This window comes from Lissotriton helveticus, chromosome 5_1 (assembly GCF_964261635.1).
Source record: "Lissotriton helveticus chromosome 5_1, aLisHel1.1, whole genome shotgun sequence".
NCBI classification, from domain to species: domain Eukaryota; kingdom Metazoa; phylum Chordata; class Amphibia; order Caudata; family Salamandridae; genus Lissotriton; species Lissotriton helveticus.
Window position 1 is genome coordinate 1212527222 of NC_136065.1, and position 15412 is coordinate 1212542633.

Here is a 15412-nt window from a genome sequence, read left to right on the forward strand (position 1 = left end):
GACGTCAGTTCTTAGACACAGCTTTTCCGCGCCAGAAACGCAGAGCCATGTCAAAAAACCAACACTGGTGCCATTGAAACTAGGGCCCTGAAAGGGGTTAACCCTAACCCTAGATATCGGTTCGCAGAACGGGGAGGATGGGTGGGTCGGTAAGGAATCTAATACTAACTAATGTCTCTTACAGATATATCGTTACACAAGTAGTAACTTGTGCATCTGAAAGAGACACATTAGTATTAGATTCCTTACCTTAGAATAGATACCCCAGCAATACCAACTCCGGTGGTGGGTCTGCGAACCAATAATCACACCAGAAAGTCCTGGAGGACAGAACGGCCAAAGAAGCCATCCCTCCGGACTTGGCTGTCCAGGCAGTAGTGCCTTGCAAACGTGTGCAGCGATGCCCACGTAGCTGCCTGACAGATGTCTTGTAAGGGCACTCCCCGGCCCAGGGCAGTGGTAGTCGCCGTGGCTTGGGTAGAGTGAGCCCGTAACCCAACAGGGGGCTCCTTTTTAGCCAAGGAGTAGCATGCCTGTTTGTATACACAAGATGATCCACCGTGAGATGGTCCTCTTGTGCACCGCTTTCCCCTTCTTCGCGCCCACGTAACCAACAAAGAGTTGGTCATCCACCCGGAACTGGCGTGTGCGATCCAAGTAAAATGAGAGCGCACGTTTTGTGTCCAGACGGTGGAGCCGCTCTTCCTCTTTAGAGGGATGCAGTGGCGGGAAGAAGGTTGGCAAGGTGATAGACTGCCCGATGTGGAAGGCCGTGACAACCTTGGGCAGGAAAGATGGCTTAGTACGCAACACCACTTTGTCCGGATGGACAGAAAGGAAAGGTGGAGTACAAGAAAGGGCCTGAAGCTCACTCACTCTCCTGGCAGAGGTGATGGCAACCAGGAAGGCGTAGAGGACAGTTGTGAAGTGGCTCAAAGGGAGCGCACATCAGAAATGTAAGAACCAGGTTCAAGTCCCACTGAGACATCACAAACGGAACAGGAGGAAACGTGTGTGTGTGATGCCCTTAAGAAATCTATTTACAATAGGGGACTTGAACACAGAAGGTTGATAAGGCAGCCTCAGAAAGGCGGAAAGGGCAGAAAGGTAGCCCTTGATAGTGCCCAGAGCAGAGCCCTGCTGGGCAAGAGAGAGAAGGAAGAGAAGAACCTCAGAAAGAGGGGCAGCAAGAGGATCCACAGCCTTTGCTGTGCACCATGCCACAAATTTGTTCCACCTGCAGGCGTATACCGACTTTGTGGAGGGACGCCTGGCTGCCAGAATGATGTTACAGACTTCAGGAGGCAAGTCAAATGGCCTCAACTGTCGCCGCTCAATCTCCAAGCATGGAGGTGGAGACTGGACAGGTTCGGGTGGAGGACCGTCCCCTACTGCTGCGACAGAATGTCCTCCTGAAGAGGCAGACGAACCGGGGGATCGACTGACATACTGAGTAGCTCTGGATACCAGTACCTTCGAGCCCAGTTCGGAGCCACAAGGATGACTTGGGCCCGGTCGCGCTTGATCTTCTTCAGCACTCTGGGCAGAAGTGGTATAGGCGGAAAGGACCGCAGCTCCACTCGCGACGAAAAGTGTCTCCGAGCGAGTGCCGCCTTGGAAATTCCAAAGCGCAGAACTGATGACATTGCGCGTTCTCTTCGGTGGCGAATAGATCTAACCAAGGCTCTCCCCATTGCTGAAAGAGGCCTTGCGCTACGTCCGAGGTCAGACGCCATTCGTGATCCATCATGCACCGACGGCTGAGCTCGTCCGCCCTGGCGTTCAGAGAACCTGCCAGGTGTTGAGCCACCAGGGACACGCCCTGGCGTTCCAGCCATTGCCAGAGGCGCAGAGCCGGAGACCAGAGGCCTCTGATCTCCGCCTCTCCCATGTGGCCTCCCCAGCCCTGGACGGACGCATCCATCACAACTACGTGCTCCGGTTGGGGAAGGGAGAGGGATCTGCCGCTGACCCAATCGCGGTCCGTGAGCCACCACTCCAGCTGTCTCGCAGTGCCCTCCGAGATCAGGACGTGGTCGGATAGGTTGCCCTGATGCTGGGCCCACTGAAACTTCAGGTCCCACTGCAGAGCCCGCATCCGCCACCTGGCGTGATGCACCAGCAGGATGCAGGAGGCCATCAGCCCCAGAAGCCGCAGCGTCAACCTGACCGAGACACGGGATAACGGCCGAAAGATGGGAATCAGAGCCTGAATATCCCAGACCCGCTGCTCAGGTGGATAAACCCGAAACTGCGCCGAGTCTAGAACCGCTCCGATGAAAAGGAGCTTCTGAGAGGGGCACAGGTGTGACTTCGGCACATTGATGGAGAACCCCAGCCGATGCAGGAGATCTGCCGTAGTCTGGAGGTGGCTGACGACTGTCTGGGGCGAGCCCGCCTTCAACAACCAGTCGTCGAGGTAGGGGAAGAGTGAAACCTCTAACCTGCGCAGATGAGCTGCGACCACCGCCATCACCTTTGTGAACACCTGTGGGGCGCTGGTAAGGCCGAAGGGGAGCACGGTATACTGAAAGTGCTCGTGGCCAACCGTGAACCACAGGTAGCGCCGGTGGGCCGGCAGGACGGGGATGTGGAAATAAGCGTCCTGCAAGTCCAACGCTACCATCCAGTCTCCTGGGTCCAGGGCAGCTAGGACCTGAGCCAGTGTCAGCATCTTGAACTTCTCCTTCCGGAGGAAACCGTTGACGTTCCTTAGGTCCAAGATAGGGCCGTAGGCCCCCTTTGCCCTTCTTGGGTACCAGAAAGTAGTGGGAGTAGCAACCACACCCTACTTCTGGCCCAGGAACGCGCTCGATGGCCCCCTTGGCCAAGAGGGCCGTAACTTCCTCCTGCAGAAGTCGCAAATGATCCCCCGATACACGGTGGTTCTGCGGTGGCATGGCCGGAGGAGACGCCTCGAAGGGGAGGGAGTAGCCCCTTCGGACGATCTGCAGCACCCACCTGTCCGACGTGACGGTGCGCCAGTGGAGGTGGTGATGGCGAACCCTGCCCCCCACTGGCGTCACATGGGCCTGAAAGCACGGACTAGGAGGATTTTGAGGCGAATGCCGCGGGGGAAGGTGTGGACTGACCTCGCCGTTGTCCCCGACCGCCGGGACGGCGGTTCCCACGGCCGCCACCGCGTTGGGTATTACCCTGCGGAGCGTGGCTGGCAGCACGTGTGGGTACACCCCTTCCGTGGCCACGAAAGGAATGAAAGGCAGCCGATTGCTGGCGCGGGGCCGAGAGGCCCAAGGACTTGGCCGTAGCCCTGGAGTCCTTAAAGCACTCAAGCGTATGGTCTGCCTTGTCGCCAAAGAGGCGACAGCCATCAAACGGCATATCCATCAAGGTGTTCTGGACATCGGCCGAAAAGTTGGCGGACCTCAACCAGGCGTGACGTCTAACCGCCACCGTCGTTGCCATCGCTCTACCCAGTGAGTCGGTGGTATCCAGCCAAAACCGTATACAATATTTGGCTGCATCCCGGCCCTCCACAAGGGCTTGGCCGAGTTTGGCCCGTACCTCCAACGGACACTCTGGCAGCACTTCCGCAACCGTATCCCACAGAGAGTGGGTGTAGCGGCCCAAGAGGCATGCGGTGTTGGAAGACCGCAGTCCCAGACTAAGGGATGAGAAGATCTTTTTGCCATACTGCTCGTATCTCTTGGATTCCCTGTCCGGCGGTGCCGACGGGAATGCGGTCTGGGAATTGGAGGCCTGGATGACCAGGCTCTCGGGGGTAGGTTGTGGGTGGACAGGAAACATGGGTCGCCCGGTGCTGGGCGGTGGCGTCATGCCACGTTCTTATCTACGGGCGAACCCGTAGCGGGCTTGGACCAAGTGCCCAGAAGAACGTCGGTCAAGGCCTCATTAAAGGGCAGCAGAGGCTCGGCCGAGCTTGACTGCGGTTTAAGGACCTCAGTGAGGAGATTAGTCCTCACGGCCGCGACAGGGAGCTCAAGGCCCAAGGCCTTGGCAGCCCTCATCAACACCACACTGTAGGTTGCCCCCTCCTCCGAAGCCACGGTAGGAGGGGAGACAAAACCAGTGTCTGGAGAGGTGTCCAGGCCACTGGCCTCCCCAAGGTCTCCTGTCCAGTCCTCATGAGACTGACACTCTCTGGTCAGAGGGTCCTCAGACCCCTCCCAATCCTCTCCATCACCCATCTCCTGAAACTCAGGGTTCTCAGCTAATGGGGCCTGCTCATAGAAGTGAAACTCCCCAAACGACGTCTGGAGCGGCGCCCATCGGGGCCGTCCCGACGCCGGAACAGGAATGAAGGGGGCATCGGGGACAGCGACGCCCGAGGACGGCGCCGGAGGAGACACCTGATGGTCCGACGCCGGGGAGGTCGTAAGGTCCACCGGCGACGATCCAGATCCCGAAGAAGGTCTAGCGGCGTCCCGCGGCGCCGGGCCCGAAGGCGCCAGCGGTGCCGGGACAGCTGTACCCTGCAGCGCCGGGCCCGAAGGCGCCGGCGGCGTCGGGATAGTGGGAACCTGCGGCGCCGGGCCCGAAGGCGCCGGCGGCGGCGGGGCCGACCCGCTAGAGGCTCCAGACGGGTCCGCTGGGCCCGAAGGCGCCGCGGAGCCCGTCGGAGGAGAGAGTTTCCTCATGGCCATGAGGAAGCGCTCGATCTCCTCCGGCGTCGCGTTGAGCCCAGGGACCGGAGGGTGTGGAGCTGAACGCGGCGCCCGCGACTCCGACGGAGCCGCGTGGGCGGTGTCACTCGAACCCCTGGCCGCATCGCGCGAGCGTCGGGGGGAGTCCGCAGAGCGATGACACCTCTTGGACTTCTTGTGCTTCTTACCTGACGACGACTTCGACCCGGAGGAGTGCGGCCTACTCCCGGAGCTGTGGTGGCTCCGAGCCCGCGACCTGTCCCTCGACCTCCTGTGGGACCGAGACCTCTCGCGGCGCGGGACAGACTGCCGGAGTTCGAGTCGCCTGCGGGACCGCTCCTGCCTGGCTTTCGAAGAGAGGGCCCGGCAGTCGGAGCAGGCCTTGTCGTCGTGATCGACGCCTAGACAAGTTAAACACAGGTGGTGAGGATCCGTAACCGACATCGTGCGGTCGCAATCGTCGCAGTGCTTAAAGCCGGGCATCCCTACGGCACCAATCGGAGTCGAAAGACTTCGAGAAATGATCAAAAAAGATCAAAAAGGTAGTCAAAAATTGACTAGGGTTACTGCTTTTTCCAGATCTGCGCTTGCTGGCGCGGAAAAAAGAAGAACTGACGTCAGCACGCGGAGGCGGCGTCTAAGTACTCCGACGACGTCATCACGCCGCCGACGACGGACGCAGAGCCGCAGACGACGCCTACCGACGCGCAAGGATACTGCTACGCAAAATTTTCCGGAACCAGTCTGACGCCTGGGGATATCCTAAGGTGAGGAATCTAATACTAACGTGTCTCTTTCAGATGCGGTGGCATGGCTAGAGGTGTCGCCTCGAAGGGGAGGGAGTAGCCCCTTCGGACGATTTGCAGCACCCACCTGTCCGACGTGATGGTACGCCAGTGGAGGAGGTGATGGCGAACCCTGCCCCCCCCCCCCCCACTGGCATCGAATGGGCCTGAAATGCCGGACTATAAGGCTTAGAGGAGGATGCTGCGGGAGCGGATGTGGACTGACCCTGCCGTTATCCCCCGGTACCGCCACGGCGGTAACCACGTCCGCGACCGCGTTGAGACTGGGTGGCTGGACGTGTGGGGGCACCCCTTCCTTGGCCACGGAAGAGGCGAAGAGCAGAAGTTTGCTGGCGCTGGCCGAGGCCCAAGGACTTGGCCGTATCCCTGGAGTCCTTAAAACGCTCTAGCGCACTATCCGCTTTGTCGCCAAAGAGGAGACGGCCATCGAAGGGCATGTCCATGAGCGTGGCCTGGACATCCCCGAGAAGTTGGCAGACCGCAGCCAGGCGTGGCGGCGAATCGCCACCGTTGTGGAAATCTCTCTGCCCAGCAAGACCGTGGTGTCTAGTCCACATCTAATCGAGTACCGTGCTGCATCCCGCCCCTCAGCCAGGGCTTGGCCGAGCCGTGTCCGGGCCTCCTCCGGACACTGTGGCAGCACCTCCGCAACCGTATCCCACAGAGAGTGGGTGTAACAGCCCAAAAGGCAGGCGGTGTTGACAGACCGCAGCCCCAAACTCAAGAGAGGAGAACAGTTTCTTCCCAAACTGATCATACCTTTTGGATTCCCGATACGGAGGAGCGGTCGGGAATGCGGGCTGGGATGTAGTAGCCTGAATCATCAGGCTCTCGGGGATGGGATAAACGGACAGAAAGCAGGGGTCGCCCGGAGCCAGGCGGTGGCGTCGGGCCACGTTCCGATCCACAGGGAGGCCTGTAGAGGGCTTGGACCAGGTGCCCATCAGAACGTCGGTGAGGGCTTCGTTAAAAGGCAGTAGAGGCTCCGAGGAGCTTGCCTGCGATTTGAGCACCTCAGTGAGGAGGTTAGTCCTCACAGCCGCGACAGGGAGCTCAAGAGCCAAGGCCTTTGCCGCCCTGTTCAACACCACGCTATAAGTAGCCCCCTCCTCTGAAGCCACGGAGGGAGGAGAGATGAATCCAGTGTCGGGCGAAGTGTCCAGACCACTGGCCTCCCCCAGCTCATCTGCCCTGTCCTGGCTCAACTGGCACTGCTGTGCCAGAGGGTCCTCAGACACCTCCCAGTCCTCCTCGTCATCCATCTCCTGGTAACCAGGCAAAAATGATGGAGCCGGGTCGTAGGTGAATTGTCGGCATCGGAGATAGCGCCGAGTGGCGCCGCTCCGGCATCACACCCGGACCGGGCTGAAACCGGGGACGGTGTCGTCCGAAGACGGCACCGGGAGCGACACCCTCGGGGTCAGCGCCAGCAGAGGAGTCGTGAGGTTGACTGGCGACGACCCGGATCCAGGCCTGGATCCTGAGTCGACGACGGCGCCGAAGCTCCCGACAGCGCCGGCCCGCTAGGGCTCCCAGTCGGACCCGCGGGCCCAAAGGCGCCTCGGCAGCTTCTGACGGATGGAAGTGAGTCCTCATGGCCATGAGGAAAGCACTTATCCCCTCCGGCGTCGTGTGTAGCCCAGGGACCAGCGGGTATGGAGATGGACGCGGTGCCTGCGGCTCCGGGTAGCCTCGCGGGCAGTGTCGCCCATACCCCCGGCCGTGTTGCGCGAGCGTCAGGGGGAGTCGGAAGAGCGATGACGCCTCTTCGACTTCTTTTTCGGATGCCTCGACTTACCGGAGAGGACTTGGAGCCCAACGAGTGGTGGTGACTTGACGAGCGACGATGAATGCTGGAGCTCGAGCAGCTTACGGGACCGCTCCCGTCTAGCCTTCGAGGTCAAGGCCCAGCAGTCGGGGCACGACTTGTCATCGTGGTCGGCCCCGAGGCAGTAAAGGCACCGATGAAGGGGGTCGGTCACCGACATCAGGCAGTGACGGGCGTCGCAAGGTTTAAAACCAGGCATCCCTAACTGCACGCGAGTCGAAATCGACTCGAAAAGTGATCAAAAGAGATCAAAAAAGTTAGTCAAAATATGACTAAACTACTGCTCTTTCCGGATCTGCGCTTGCTGGCGCGGAAAAAAGAAGAACTGACGTCAGCGCGCGTGGGCGGCATCTAAGTACGCAGATGACGTAATCCCAGCGATCACGATGCCGACGACGGAGGCGGAGCCGCAGACGACGCCTACCAACAAGCAAGGGTACAGCTGACGAAAACTTTCCGGATCCAGCCTGACGCCTGGGGATATTCTAAGGTAAGGAATCTAACACTAACCTGTTTCTTTCAGATCTACAAATCACGGACTTGCCTTGTTAAGGAAAGTAGGCAAGGTTATGGGACTCACTAAAATCCTCCATTATTTGTTATGTAAACTATGTTTAACATTTATGAAACCGGAAGATGAATGCTGGGTCTTCCATTAAACAGCGTGAAATATCATAATTGGATAAAAACATGTGGAATCAGACTGCTCAAGATCCTTACATCCAATGAGCAATGACTAATTTAATAATTCAAACATTTGGATACTTTTTCTCTCCAAATCACATTATTTCTGGCTACATCGAAGTACTTGCATGTATGCTTTCCACACAGTTCTTCTCAGAAAATGACAAACATTGTACCCACCCACAGTCTTTAAAAAAGAAAAATGCCGTGTTTTTATACATTTCACTTGCAGGTATAGGGGGGTGTAATCCAAATCAGAGTGTAACATTTCACGAAGGACCTAAAGAACAAGTTACTTACCTTCGGTAACGATATATCTGTAAGAAACAGTAGTTAGTATTAGATTCCTTACCTTAGAATATCCCCAGGCGTCAGTCTGGATCCGGAAACTTTTGCGTAGCAGTACCCCTGCGCGTCGGTAGGCGTCGTCTGCAGGCGTCCCCTGCGGCTCCGCGTCGTCGGCGTCGTGCGCCGTGATGACGTCGCTGGAGTATATAGACGCCGCCTCCGCGCGCTGACGTCAGTTCTTTGCACACAGCTTTTCCGCGCCAGAACACGCAGAGCCATGTGAGAACCAACACTGGTGCCATTTGAAACTAGGGCCCTGAAAGGGATGTCCTTAACCCTAGGTATCAGTTCGCAGAACGGGGAGGATGGGCGGGGCGGTAAGGAATCTAATACTAACTACTGTTTCTTACAGATATATCGTTACCGAAGGTTAGTAACTTGTTCATCTGAAAGAAACAGGTTAGTATTAGATTCCTTACCTTAGAATAGATACCCCAGCAATACCAACCCCGGTGGTGGGTCTGCGAACCAATACAACCTACACCAGAAAGTCCTGGAGGACCGAACGGCCAAAGAAGCCATCCCTCCGGACTTGACTGTCCAGGCAGTAGTGCCTCGCAAAGGTGTGCAGCGAGGCCCACGTGGCCGCCTGGCAAATGTCCTGCAAAGGGACTCCCCGGCCCAGGGCAGTAGTAGCCGCCGTGGCCCGAGTGGAATGGGCCCTCAGCCCAACAGGAGGCTCCTACCGAGCCAAAGAGTAGCATGCTTTGATGCACAGGACGACCCACCGAGAGATGGTCCGTTTCTGTACCGCCCTTCCCTTCTTCTCACCCACGTAGCCAACAAACAGTTGGTCATCCACCCGGAACTGGCGTGTGCGATCCATATAGAATGAAAGCGCACGTTTTGGGTCCAGACGATGGAGCCGCTCTTCATCCTTTGAAGGATGCGGAGGCGGGAAGAAAGAGGGCAAGGTGATGGACTGCCCAATGTGAAAAGCAGAGACTACCTTGGGCAGGAAAGAAGGTCTAGTCCGAAGAACCACCTTATCAGGATGAACAGACAAGAAAGGAGGTTGAATAGAAAGAGCCTGGAGCTCACTCACTCTCCTGGCAGAGGTGATGGCTACCAGGAAGGCCGTCTTTAAGGTGAGAAGACGGAGAGGACAGGAATGAAGGGGCTCAAAGGGAGCGCACATCAGGAAAGTCAAAACCAGGTTCAAGTCCCACTGAGGCATCACGAACGGAGTTGGAGGATACATGTGCGTGATGCCCTTCAAGAATCTCAACACAATAGGGGACTTGAACAAAGATGGCTGATCAGGTAGCCTCAAGAAGGCGGAAAGGGCAGAAAGATAGCCCTTGATAGTGCCCAGAGCAGAGCCCTGCTGGGCAAGGGAAAGGAGGAAGAGGAGAACCTCAGACAGAGGGGCAGAAAGGGGATCCACAGCCTTCGCTGTGCACCATGCCACAAATCTGTTCCACCGGCAGGCGTATACCGACTTTGTGGAGGGACGCCTGGCTGCCAGAATGACATCACAGACTTCAGGAGGCAAGTCAAATGGCCTCAACTGTCGCCGCTCAATCTCCACGCATGGAGGTGGAGACTGGACAGGTTCGGGTGGAGGACCGTCCCCTGCTGCTGCGACAGAAGGTCCTCCTGAAGGGGCAGGCGGATCGAGGGACCGACTGTCATGCTGAGTAGCTCGGGATACCAGTACCTTCGAGCCCAGTCCGGAGCCACAAGGATAACTTGGGCCCGGTCGCGCCTGATCTTCTTCAGCACTCTGGGCAGAAGTGGTATAGGCGGAAAGGCGTACAACAGACCGCAACTCCACTCGCGCCGAAAGGCGTCGCCGAGCGAGTGCCGTCTTGGAAACTCCAACGCGCAGAACTGATGACATTGCGCGTTCTCTTCTGTGGCGAATAGATCTAACCAAGGCTCTCCCCATTGCTGAAAGAGGCCTCTCGCCACATCCGAGTTCAGACGCCATTCGTGATCCACCGAGCACCGACGGCTGAGTTCGTCCGCCCTGGCGTTCAGAGAACCTGCCAGGTGTTGAACCGTCAGAGTCACGCCCTGACGTTCCAGCCATTGCCAGAGGCGCAGAGCCTCTTGGCAAAGGGTCCACGACCCCACACCGCCCTGTTTGTTGCAGTACCACATGGCGGTGGTGTTGTCCGTGAACACCTGCACTACACTCCCGTTGACAAAGGGGAGGAATGCCTTCAGTGCTAGGCGAATCGCCCGCAGCTCCAACATGTTGATATGGAGCCGGGACTCCGCCGGAGACCAGAGGCCTCTGATCTCCGCCTCTCCCAAGTGGCCACCCCAGCCTTGGAGGGACGCGTCCGTCACAACCACGTGCTCCGGTTGGGGAAGGGAGAGGGATCTGCCCCTGACCCAATCGCGGTCCGTAAGCCACCACTGCAACTGTCTCGCAGTGCCCTCCGAGATCAGGACATGGTCGGACAGGTTGCCCTGATGCTGGGCCCACTGAAACTTCAGGTCCCACTGCAGAGCCCGCATCCGCCATCTGGCGTGATGCACCAGAAGGATGCAGGAGGCCATCAGCCCCAGAAGCCGCAGCGTCAACCTGACCGAAACCCGGGATAACGGCTGAAAGATGGGAATCAGAGCCTGAATATCCCGGACCCGCCGTTCCGGAGGATAAACCCGAAACTGCGCCGAGTCGAGAACCGCTCCGATGAAAAGGAGCTTTTGAGAGGGACACAGGTGTGATTTCGGCACATTGATGGAAAACCCCAGCTCGTGCAGGAGGTCTGCCGTCATCTGAAGGTGGTGGACGACTGTCTGGGGCGAGCCCGCCTTCAACAGCCAGTCGTCGAGGTAGGGGAAGACTGAAACCCCTAACCGGCGCAGATGAGCTGCGACCACCGCCATCACTTTCGTGAACACCCGTGGGGCGCTGGTAAGGCCGAATGGGAGCACGATAAACTGAAAGTGCTCGTGGCCTACCGTGAACCGCAGGTAACGCCGGTGGGCCGGCAGGATGGGGATGTGAAAGTACGCATCCTGCAAGTCCAACGCTACCATCCAGTCTTGTGGGTCTAGAGCAGCCAAGACCTGAGCCAAAGTCAACATCTTGAACTTCTCCTTCCGGAGGAAGCCGTTGACGTTCCGTAGATCCAAGATAGGACGCAGGCCTCCCCTGTCCTTCTTGGGTACCAGAAAGTAGTGGGAGTAGCAACCACACCCTACTTCTGGCCCAGGAACGCGCTCGATGGCCCCCTTGGCCAAGAGGGCCGTAACTTCCTCCTGCAGAAGTGTCAAGTGGTCCCCCGACACACGGTGGTTCTGCGGTGGCATGGCTGGAGGAGTGGACTCGAAGGGGAGGGCATAGCCCCTTCGGACAAGCTGCAGCACCCACCTGTCCGATGTTATCGCGCGCCAGCGGGAGTGGTGATGGCGAACCCTGCCACCCACTGGCGTCACGTGAGCCCGAAAGCTCGGACTAGGAAGGCTTGGATGCCGCAGCGGAGGGAGGCGTGGACTGACCACGACGCTGGCCTCTACCGCCACCACGGCGGAAACCACGGGCGCCACCGCGCTGGGGAGCGCTCTGCGCCGCGTGGCTGGCAGCACGTGTGGGACCTCCCCTCCCTTGGCCACGAAAGGGCCGAAACGAACCCGTCTGCTGGCGCTGGGTCGAGAGACCCAAGGACTTGGCCGTGACCCTGGAGTCCTTGAAGCGCTCCAGCGCGTGGTCCGCTTTGTCACCAAATAGGCGACTGCCATCAAATGGCATGTCCATAAGTGTATTTTGGACGTCTGGTGAGAAGTTGGCAGATCTCAGCCAGGCATGGCGACGAATCGCCACCGTAGTGGACATGGCCCGTCCCAGTGAGTCCGTGGTGTCCAGACCACAACGGATCGAGTACCGCGCCGCATCCCGGCCTTCAACCAAGGCCCGGGTGAGCTTGTCCCGCACTTCCTGGGGGCATTGCGGCAAACACTCCTCGACCGTATCCCACAGGGAGTGGGTGTAGCGGCCCAAGAGGCACGCGGTGTTACAAGACCGCAGTCCAGCGCTCAAAGAGGAAAACACTTTTTTTCCAAATTGGTCGTACCTCTTTGATTCCCGGTCGGGCGGAGCCGACGGAAATGCGGACTGTGAAGTGGAGGCCTGGATCACCAGACTCTCCGGGGAGGGATGGGTGGACAGGAAGGCAGGGTCGTCCGAGCAGGGACGGTGACGCCTGGCAACGTTCCGGTCAACCGGCGCACCAGAAGCGGGCCTGGACCAGGTGCCCAGAAGGACATCCGTCAGGGCCTCATTAAACGGCAGCAGAGGCTCCTGGGGGCATGACTGCGGTTTAAAAACTTCCGTCAGAATATTCGGTTTGACCTTCGCGACGGGGAGCTCAAGGTGTAAGGCCTTGGCAGCCCTCATCAGGACCACCGAATAGGCAGCACCCGCCTCGGACGCCACAGGGGACGGAGAGACAAACCCAGGGTTGGGCGACTCGTCCAGGCCACTGGCATCACCCAGATCACCTACCCAGTCCACATCGTACTGGCAGGCACGGGATAGAGGGTCCTCAGACCCCTCCCAACCCTCTCCATACTCCTCCTCGTCATACCCATATTCTGGGTCGACGATATAGACATCGGGGTCAACGGGCCCCATCGGCGTCGGGTCCGGCGTCGGCCGACGCCAGTCCGGCTCCGAGTCCGGAGTCGGGGAGGAAAGGGGGGTGGCGCCGCGCGGCGTCGGTGCCGGGGACCCGACGCCGGCCGGAGCCGACGGCGGAGTCGCTGCACCACGCGGGGGCGGTACCACGGGTTGGCCCACAGGAACCGACGCCGGAGAGGCCGGGAGACCAGCCGGCGACGAACCAGAGGGAACCAGCGGCGCCGGGGCCGGAGCCACCGGCGGCGCCGGGGCAGGAGCACCCGAACCGCTCGGGCCCCCAGACGGGACCGACGGGCCCGCAGGCGCCGAAGGCCCCGCCGGAGAAGACCTCGCCCTCATAGCAATGAGGAAGGCCTCGATCTCCTCACGCGACGCGCCTTCCCCAGGGACCGACAGGTGTGGGGTAGACGGCGTCGGCGACCCATGCGGGACCGCGGGGGTGGGGTCACCCGAGCCCCCGGCCGCAGCACGCGGGCGTCGGGGGGAGTCGGGGGTGCGATGGCGACGCCCCGACTTCTTGTGCTTACCTGACGAGCCGGAGGAATGGTGGCGACTCCCGGAGCGCCCATGGCGGCTCCGCGACCGTTCCCTCGACCGCTCCCTCGACCTCCGACCGGACCGGGACCGCTCTCGACGCGGGGCCGACAACCGGAGCTCGAGAAGCTTGCGGGACCGCTCCCGCCTAGCTTTTCCAGTCAAGGCCCGACAGTCGACGCAGGACTCCACGTCGTGGTCCGCGCCCAGACACCGGAGGCAGAGTCGATGGTGGTCGGTGACCGACATCAGGCGGTCGCACTCGTCACAACTCTTGAAACCGGGCATCCTACCGGCACCGTAAAGATCAATCAGTTAACAAAAAACTTGGTCAAAAGACCGGAGTACTGCTCTTCGGATCTGCGCTAACTGGCGCGGAAAAAAGAAGAACTGACGTCAGCGCGCGGAGGCGGCGTCTATATACTCCAGCGACGTCATCACGGCGCACGACGCCGACGACGCGGAGCCGCAGGGGACGCCTGCAGACGACGCCTACCGACGCGCAGGGGTACTGCTACGCAAAAGTTTCCGGATCCAGACTGACGCCTGGGGATATTCTAAGGTAAGGAATCTAATACTAACCTGTTTCTTTCAGATCCCTTCACTGTTCAGTATGCCCATATCTGAATAATTGTGAACCAGAGGATTTAGATGAAAAACATCAGTGAGAGACCAACATACCCGATTAACTTATTAGAGTATCCCTTTATACAGTGGCTGCTACCTTAGTATACCTCTGAAGTAACCAAAAGGGGCACACATCACTCTACAAAGCCCCTTAACAATTAATTAAACTAATATGACATCTTTAAACAGCTGAGTTCCAGTTGAAGGATTTTCTATTTGTATACAATTAGGAATGATAATCCCACTGCTCTTTAGTGTAAACCATGGGCTTTGTATAGCTAAAAGCAACAAGGGATTTACGACCGAGGATTTTCCATAAGGGTCTACATAATAAACTGGCCCCAGCAATCAGAGAACTTCTAAAATATATCTAGTTTAGAAATGGTGCTCTGCCATGAGGGAATGGTGTTATATAATTGAACATGGCCAGGTCATATGCCAAAGCTAAGACCAAATATGCTCGAATAGTTCAATATTTAGCTGCAATATTAAATGCAGTTAAATGTCTCCCACTAACTTGTAAATGCAGATTAACAAATACCACTGTTTATATAAGCTTTGGAGGCATTTATTTGTCGGTTTTTTTGAGGCATGATGAAATAGGAACTGGAAAGGAATCTGCTACTGCTATAATATATAAAAATAAATACTTCTATTATATACGAAAATAAATACAACTTTCAATATTGTTTGACAACATCTTAAAGGCTCTGGTTTCAGCATGGAACAGGTCAATGAAAATTATCTCTAGCGACTCACCAGTTTATGTAGCATACAATTAAGTTTAAAGCACGTTTCCGAATCACATATTTTGTTTTACATTTGTGGAACAGAAGACTAATTTACTGGTAAGAAAAAACAGTCTGATTTTGAAATGCTACCTATACTTGCTTTTTCAACACATTTTCTTACTTCATTTACTTGCTTGATTTTAGCTTTAAAGGGACAAATAAACAGTTCTACAAACCCGAGAATGAACCTATGGATCTTTCTTCTAAGCCACAAATTCATGTTTTCCCTTCACCTCCCTGATGCGCCCATGCCTGAATCCCAACATGGAAATATAGATTATTTTCATCTTTAGATGCTTCATATTTGAAAGACTATGGTGAACTACACAGTTAACCTTCCAAATAGATTTTTAAAAACACATGGAAATTAGATGGATGAATTAAGATACCAATAAATCCTGATTTTTATCTGATCACACCTTGGATGCTAAAGAAAGGAATTTTAAGATGCATGGTAAGATAACAAACACACAACAGCTAATAACGTATACTATTTTTTCCTGATCCTGGAGCACACTGGTAAATATAGAAACACAAAACAGGCAGTTGACATTTGTGGAGAAATCAATGCT

At 57.1% G+C, this 15412-nt stretch overlaps 1 protein-coding gene across 3 annotated transcripts in view; it reads right to left on the reverse strand.

Moving 5' to 3' along the window:
- TIAL1 (TIA1 cytotoxic granule associated RNA binding protein like 1) overlaps window positions 1-15412 on the reverse strand; it is a 666746-nt gene that overhangs the window by 372192 nt on the left and 279142 nt on the right. The gene's annotated exons all lie outside the window — the stretch shown is intronic.